Below are 8,693 nucleotides of genomic sequence, written 5' to 3' on the forward strand. Positions count from 1 at the left end.
AGGAAGGGCTCTAACAGTGTGTTTGTTTGGTTGCCTGAAACCTGGACCAAAAGGTGGCCCACAGTGGGTTAATTAGAAAGGCTTGATCTGCCTTGTTTTAATGCAGAGGAAGAGATTCAAAGGTTTAGGGAGATTGGAATGTTAGAGTGGGTATCTCATTTAGGACCTACTCACCCAACACAGGGAGGACAGAAGACATACCTTTCACCACAAGTCTGAGAAATAAATTTATGAGGGGAAATCCATCATCCTTGAAGAGCTCTATAATTACTCTTCTATGTAGACAAGACCTTTTCATGGGACTGCAGTCACTGAATTGGCAAATCTAAATACAATGGGACTAACTGGATACCAGGTGGCAGGGGCCAAGTGTCAGCACTCAGTCACCAAAGTCAAGGTGAGTGAGGCTGCTATAATGGATGGTAGAGTCAAAGCAGCAATCAGAATAGTCTGACTCGTGCAGATCTATGCTGTTGGCTCATTGATTATGGTGACTGTAAAAGTGAAATAGATAGAGAGACTACTAAATTCTTATTTCTTCTCTATAAACAGAAAAGTTCTGGGTGAAGTGAACAAAAGTCTAAACTGGATCATATAAACAGAGTCAAGGATCCTCCATCAATTCCCAGTCTCGATCCAGTTTATATACCCAGAACTCCTTGAATGAAAGATAGGCCAATTTCCCTTAAGAGGACCAAGTGCAGTGCCAAAATTTTACACTGTTACTCTTTCTCCCAGCCTTCTCCAAAGGGACCAATGGCCTAGTATCAGGGTAACTGCATTAGGGAAAATGAAATAATCATAACTTTTGGGGACTACCAGATCCTGGCTCTCAAAGAACACTAATTTGAGAAGACCCAAAACATCACTGCAGTCGATCATTCAGAGTAAGGGATTATGAAGCTCAGGTGATCAGTGAAATTTTAGCTCAGGTCCATCTCATAGCAGGCCCAGTAGGTCCTCAAACCCATCTTGCAATTATTTCCCCACAGAATGCAAAATTCGAATAGATATACTCAACAGCCAGCAGAAACCTCACATTGGTTCCCTGACCTGAGTCAGGGAGTAAAGGCTTCAGAGTGGAGTGAGGGCTACTATGGTGGATTAGGCCAAATGGAAGCAACTAGAACTGCCTCTACCTAGGAAAATAATAAACCCCAAGCAATACCAAATTCCTGGAGGAATTTCAGAGATTAGTGCCTCCATCAAGACTTAAAAGATGCAGGAGTGGTGATTCCCACCACATTCCCATTCAATTCTCCAATTTGGCCTGTGCAGAAGTCAGATGGATCCTGGAGAATGACAGTGGATCATTGCAAGCTTTAACAGGTGGTGACTCCAATTGCAGCTGCTGTACCAGATGTGGATTTGTTGCTTGAGCAAATTAACACATCCCCTGGTACCTGGTTTGCAGCTAATAATTTGGCAAATGCCTTTTTATTCATCTCTATCCATATAGTCCACCAGAAGCAGTTTCCTTTCAGCTGGCAAGACCAACAATATACCTTCATGTCGTATTTGGGGGATATAGCAACTCTCTAGCTCTATATCATAGTTTAATTCACAGGAACCTTGACTACTTTTCCTCCAACAGTATATCACACTCATCCATTATATTGATGACATTATGCTTATTGGACTTAGTGATCAAGAATTAGCAAAGGAAACCATCAACAAAGTGAAAAGACAACCCACCAACTGGGAGAAAATATTTGCAAATTATACATCCAACAAGAGGTTAATTTCCAACCTATATAAAGAACTCATATAACTCAACAACAAATAACTGGATAACCTGATCACAAAATGGGCAGAGGATATGAACAGACATTTTTCCAAAGAAGATATACAGATGGCCAACAGGTGCATGAAAAGATACACAATGTCACTAATTATTAGAGAAATTCAAATCAAAACTACAATGAGATATCACCTCACACTTATCAGAATGGCTATAATTAACAAGACAAGAAATAACAAGGGTTGGAGAAGATGTGGAAAAAAAGAGGAACCCTCATACACTTCTGGTGGGAATTAAAACTGGTGCAGCCACTATGGAAAACAGTATGGATATTTCTCAAAAAATTAAAAATGGAAATACCATATGATCCAGCTATTACACTTCTGGGTATTTATCCAAAGAACATGAGATCAATAATTCAAAAAGATATATGCACCCCTATGTTCATCACAGCATTATTTAAAATAGCCAAGATGTGGAAGCAACCCAAGTGCCCATCAATGGATGAATGGAAAAGTGAATGTGGTATATATATACAATGCAATACCAGTCAGACGTAAAAGAGACAAAATTGTGCCATTTGCAACAACATGGATGGACCTTGAGGGTATTATGCTAAGTGAAATAAATTAGACAGAGAAAGACAAATACTGTATGATTTCACTCATATGTGGAAGATAAACAAACAAACACATAGATAAAGAGAACAGATTAGTGGTTACCAGAGGAGAAGGTGGTGGGGGGAGGGCAAAAGGGGTAAAGGGGCACATATGCATGGTGATGGATAAAAGCCGGACTGTTGGTGGTGAACACAATACAGTCTACACAGAAACTGAAATATAGTGATGTACACCTTAAATTTACACAATGTTGTAAGCTAGTATGACCTCAGTAAAATAATTTAAAAAAAAGAAAATTAGCAGCTACTATTGATTTAATTGTAAGACTTTTGCATATCAGAGGGTGGGAAATAAATTGGACAAAAGTTCATGTTCCTTCTGCCTCAGTGAATTATCTAGGGCAGTGAAGTGTGGGGCATGTTGAGATATCTCTTCTAAGATGAATGTTACAGACTGAATGTTTTGTCCCTCCAAAATTCATATGTTGAAACCTAATCCCCAATGTGATGGTATTTGGAGGTAAGATCATTGGGAGCTAATTAGCTCATAAGGGTAGAGGCCTCATGAATGGGATTAGTGTCCTTCCCAGCCTCCAGAACTGTGAGAAATACATTTCTGTAGTTTATAAGCTACCTAGTCTACAGTATTCTGTTATTATAGATTCCCGAGCTGACTAAGACAGAGAAGGATAAGTTGTTGCATCTGGCCTCTCCTCCAACCAAAAAAACAGAGGCACAATGCCTAGTGGGCCTTTTTGGATTTTGGAGGCAACGTAATCACCATTTAGATGTCATACTCTGGCACATTTACCAAGGGACCTGAAAAGTTACTAGATTTGTGTGGGACTCAGAACAAGAGAAGGCTCTGCAACAGGTCCATGCTTCTGTACACGCTGCTCTGCCACTTGGGCTATATGATTCAACATATTCAATGGTGCTTGAAGTGTCAATGACAGAGAAGAATGTTCTTAGGAGCCTTTGGCAGGCCCCCATAGGTGAATCATGAAACAAGCCCTCAGGATTTTGGAGCAAAGCCCTGCCATACTCTGTGTATAACTACTCTCCTTTTGAGAAAAAGCTTTTGACCTGCTACTGGGCCTTAGTAAAAACTGATTGTTTAACCATAGCTCAACAAGATACCATTCAGACTTAGCTTCCCATCATGAACTGGGTATTATCTGATCCACCAAGTCATAAAGTTGGGCATGCATAGCAGCACTCCGTCATCAAATGGAGATCATATAAATGACTGGTTGAAGCAGGCCCTAAAGACACACACAAGTCACATGAAGAACTGGCCCAAATGCCCATGATTTCTTCTCCTGCTACACTGCCTTTTCTCTCCCAGCCTGCATCTATGGCTTCATAGGAAATTCCATACAATCACTTGGCAGAGGATAGAAGACTAGAGGCTGATTTACAGATGGTTCTGCATGATATGCAAATACTACCTTAAAGTGGGCAGTTTCAGCATTACAATCCACTTTTGGGGCATCCCTGGAGGACGGTGGTGAAGGGAAATCCTCCAGTTGGACAGAACTTTGAGCAGTGCACCTGGTTGTTCACTTTGCTTGGAAGGAGAAATGTTCAGATATGTGATGATATACCAATTCATGGGCTGTGGCCCATGGTTTTAGCTGGATGGTGAGTAACTTGAAAGGAATATTAGGAAAATTAGTGACAAGGAATTTTGGGAAAAAAGTATGTGGATGTACCTCTTTGAATGGGCAAAAAATGTGAAGATATTTGTGTCCCACGTGAATGCTCATCGAAAGGTGACCTCAGCAGAGGAGGATTTTAATAATCAAGTGTATAGCATGATTCATTCTATGAATACCAGTCAGCCTCTTTCTCTAGTCACCTCTGTCATTGCCCAATAACAAAGTGGATATGGTGGCAGGCTTAGGAGGATATACATGAGCTCAGCAACATTGATTTCCATGCACTAAGGCCATCCTGGCTATGGCCACTGTTGAGTACCCAATATGCCAGCAACAGAGACCAACACTGAATCCTCAATATGGCACCATCCCCCAGGATATCAGCCAGCTACCTGGTGGCAGATTGAGCACCCTGGATTGCTTCCATCATGCAAGGGACAGCATTTTGTCCTCACTGGAATAGACAGTTACTCTAGATATGGATTTGCCTTGCCTGCATGCAATCCTTCTGCCAAAACTATCATTCATGGACTTATATAATGCCTTATCCACCATCATAGTACTCTAAATAGCCTTGCTTGTGATCACGGAACTCACTTCATGGCAAAAAAAAAAAAAAAAAAAAATGTGGCAATGGTCCATGAGCATGGAATTCACTGGTCTTGTCATGTTCACAACCAACTGTCAATAGAATGGTGGAATAGCCTTTTGAAGACTCAGTTAGAACACCATCAAGGTGGCAATACCTTGCAGGGCTAAGGCAAGTTTCTCCAGAAAGCTGTATATGCTCTAAATCATTGTCTAATATATGGTGCTATTTTTTCCATAGCCAGGATTCATGGACCCAGGAACCAAGGGTTGGAAATGGTAGTGGTACCACTCACTATTACTCCTAGTGACCCACTAACAAAATTTTTGCTTTCTGTTCCTATGACCATATGCCCTGCTGACCTAGACATCTTAACTCCAGAGGAATGCTTCCACCAGTAGACACAATAATGATTCCATTGACCTGGAAGTTAAAAATGCTACCTGCTCACTTTGGGCTCCTCATACTTTGAATCAACAGGCAAAGAAGCGAGTAACTGCTGTCTAAGATGAGGAATCTTGACTACCAAGAGGAAATTGAACTACTATGCCACAATGGAAGTAAGGAAGAATATGTCTGGAATACAGGAAATCCCTTACGATACCTCTTATGGTTACCATGCCCTGTGATTAAAGTCAATGGAAAACTACAACAACCCAATCCAGGCAGGACTACTAATGGTGCAATACCTTCAGGAATGAAGGCTTGATACATCTTGCCAGATAAAGGACCACAGCCAGCTGAGATGCTTGCTGAAGGCGAAAGGAATACAAAATGGGTAGTGGAAGGAAGTAGTTATTAATACCAGCTACAACCAGATTATCAATTGCAGAAATGAGGACTGTAAATGTTGTATCTTCCTTATTTTGTTATGAATATGTTTGTATGTATGTGTTTGTGTGTGTGTATACTTAAATTTATTTTCTTCCTTCTCTTATTCCCTCTCTTATCCTGTAACGTAAGATGTATTGACTTTATACCATAGTATTTAAGTATGGTTAATTTTACACGATAGTATTTAAGTTACAGAATATGAAAGAAAAGAGAAAACATCACTCAAAGTATTTATCTCCGTTTCTGGAGACTGGGTTATTACATTTTCAGTTGTACACAGGGTAGTCATATCATGTTAGGTGAAAGTGTTACCTGTTACTGTCCTTATTTGGAGATTAAGTATGGTTTAATACAATGCATATAGCTGCCAAACTGACAAAGGGTGGAGTTGTGATGGTTAATTTTATGTATCTTTTGACTTGATGGACCATGGGTTGTCCAGATATTTGTTTAAACATTATTCTGGGTGTGCCTGTGAGGATGTTTCTAGATGAGATTAACATTTGAATTAGTAGACTGAGTAAAGCAGGTTGCCCTCCCCCATGTGGGTGGGCCACATCCAATCCATTGAATGCCTGAATATAACCATACAGTTGAGAAATAGAAAATTTGCTCTCTGCCTAAGTGTCTTCAAGCTGGAATGTCAGTCTTCTTCTGCCTTCGGACTCAGACTGGAACTGTACCATTGGCTCTCCTGGGTCTCCAGCTTGCCAAATGCGGATCTTGGGACTTCTCAGACTCTATAATGGTGTGAACCAATTCCTTGTAATAAATTTCTCTCTCTCTCTACATCTCCTATTGCTTCTTTTTCTCTGGAGAACCCAGACTAATGTATGTATATATATATATGTATATGTGTGTGTGTGTATATATACACAGTCAGTCATTATTTGTAGATTCCATATTTGCACATTCTCCTATTTCCTACAATGTATTTATAACTCCAAAATCAGTATCCATGGCACTTTCATGGTCATGGTAAAAAATTTGAGTCATCTGACAAGCACATTCCTAGCTAATATCAACCAAGGCAATGCTCTGCCTTTTTGCTTCAGCTGTTATACAGAGATGACCAGAGGATGGAGACAGGAGGGGCCAGCGCAGTGTAGTGCAAGAAGCTCTGGCTCTAGGGCCAGGTAGTCAGGATTTAATCCCAACGCTGGCACCTGTTTGTGGGGGAGCCTCAGACAAGTCACTTAACACTTCCAGACCTCATTTTCTCTTTTGTAAGATAAAGAAGTAGAATCTAATATGACTAATTGTTTTTAGTATTTAATATTATAATCTATGTGAGATGTATGTGTGTGTGTGTGTCCGCCTTGAGTAATGGTTTCATATTTGCTACTTCAGTGTTCACAGAGACTTTATAAAACACAACTATAGCAAATAATGATGATCAACTGCATACATGCACACATGTATAATTATATATAAACACACATGGATGCCAAAGTTATTCATTTTAAATATGAAAAGATAATATACATAGTAGTCTCTATCTTTTCACTTACATGATTATCTCTATATCTCTGTCTATATATATTTAACTTATTCATAGTTATTTTTACTGTTTTAAACACTGCTATAAGAAACAACTTTTCCAATTCGATTATTTCAATTTCCTTAAAATGAAATCCTAAAAATGAAATTTTTTTTTCAAAGGTTGAAATGTTTAATTGTTGGTTAAACAGCACATACATTGAGGCATATTGGTAAACTACTCTCCAGAAATGTCCCACCAATTAATACTCTGGTTAGTAGTATTTGAGAGTTCCTGTTTCTCCACACCCTCACCATTACTGGTTAGCAAATTTCCTTAAAGTTTTGGTCACCGTAGTAGTTTGAAAAGTGAAGCATTTTTAAATTAGCATTTATTTGTTTACTAGCGGTATTAGTTATCTCTTCTTGTTCATTGGCCATTTAAATTTACATTTTGGTGACTTTCTTATTTATATCCCTTAAAAATTACTTTTATAAGCTACTTTAAAAAAAGAATCTGTACTAAAAATAAGTGATTTATTTTTCCAACTAGAAAATGACATATTTTAGTCAATTCCAATAGTAGGCTTGGTAGAGTATTTTATTACCCCTCTCCTCTTCACTTTACACCTGTATATTAATGAAGATGGACAAACTATGATTTTAAAGAGATATAACATGAGCTTCCTGCATCATCTGTAATGTTAAAAATAAGCTTTAAAATAAAATAGAAATAGAGGGCCTGCCCAGTGGCATAGCAGTTAAGTGCGTGCGCTTTGCTGTGGCGGCCCAGGGTTCAGATCCCAGGCGCGCACTGACGAACCACTTGTCAAGCCATGCTGTGGCGGTGTCCCACATAAAAGTGGGAGAAAATGGGCATGGATGTTAGCCCAGGGCCAGTCTTCCTCAGCAAAAAAAGAGGAGGATTGGCGACAGATGTTAGCTCAGGGCTAATCTTCCTCAAAAATAAATAAATAAAATAAAATAATAAAATGAAATATAAAAATAACACTTATTTGTTTAGTTGCCTTTTTCACTCCACAAGACAGGGACTTGTCTATTTTATTCACTTCAATAGCCCAAATACCCAGAACAGGATTTGGCATTTGGTAGGTGGTCAATAAATATTTGTTAAATGAATCAATAACTCTAGTTTTTGTTTGGTATTGCTTAACTGGATGGATGATGTTACCATTCACTGAGACAAGTTATACTGGAAGAGGATCAAGACTGAAGGAAGAAAACGAGTTCTGTTTGAACCTGTTGAGACATTTTGATAGAGATGTAAGGTAAGCACTTTGATATAGAGGTCTGGAACTCAGAAGAAACATCTGATCTGGAGATTAAAATTTCATATTTATCTGTGTATAAGTGGTAACGAAGCTATGCATATAAATGGGATTGTATTTTCTAGAGAGAGAAATAACAGAACAATAAGGACCCTAGACTGAGCTTTGAATAACTTCCATGTTTAATGCTGGATAGCACATTCTGAATCTTCAGTGGTGATAGAGAAGGAGGGACAAAGTGATAATAAAAAAGCCATGAGTTTGTGGGAAAACAAAGGAAATAGATCTTGTGAATAATTATGCATAATCCTGGTTTTATGTTTTTGTTAGTTTTTTAATCGATAAATATTAGTTTTACTTATACGATTTCACTTTATTCTTTCCTAAAACTTAATGAAATTTACTACGCTAATCGGAAAAAAAAATATTCAAATATGTATCCTGATTCTATTAATTTCCTATCGCTGCTATCACAAGTTAC

At 38.6% G+C, this 8,693-nt stretch overlaps 1 pseudogene; it reads left to right on the forward strand.

Moving 5' to 3' along the window:
• The first annotated feature begins 334 nt into the window (after positions 1 to 334).
• LOC131400352 (uncharacterized) lies at positions 335 to 5,457 on the forward strand (annotated as a pseudogene).
• Positions 5,458 to 8,693: the final 3,236 nt, after the last annotated feature.

This window comes from Diceros bicornis, chromosome X (assembly GCF_020826845.1).
Source record: "Diceros bicornis minor isolate mBicDic1 chromosome X, mDicBic1.mat.cur, whole genome shotgun sequence".
Lineage (NCBI taxonomy): Eukaryota > Metazoa > Chordata > Mammalia > Perissodactyla > Rhinocerotidae > Diceros > Diceros bicornis.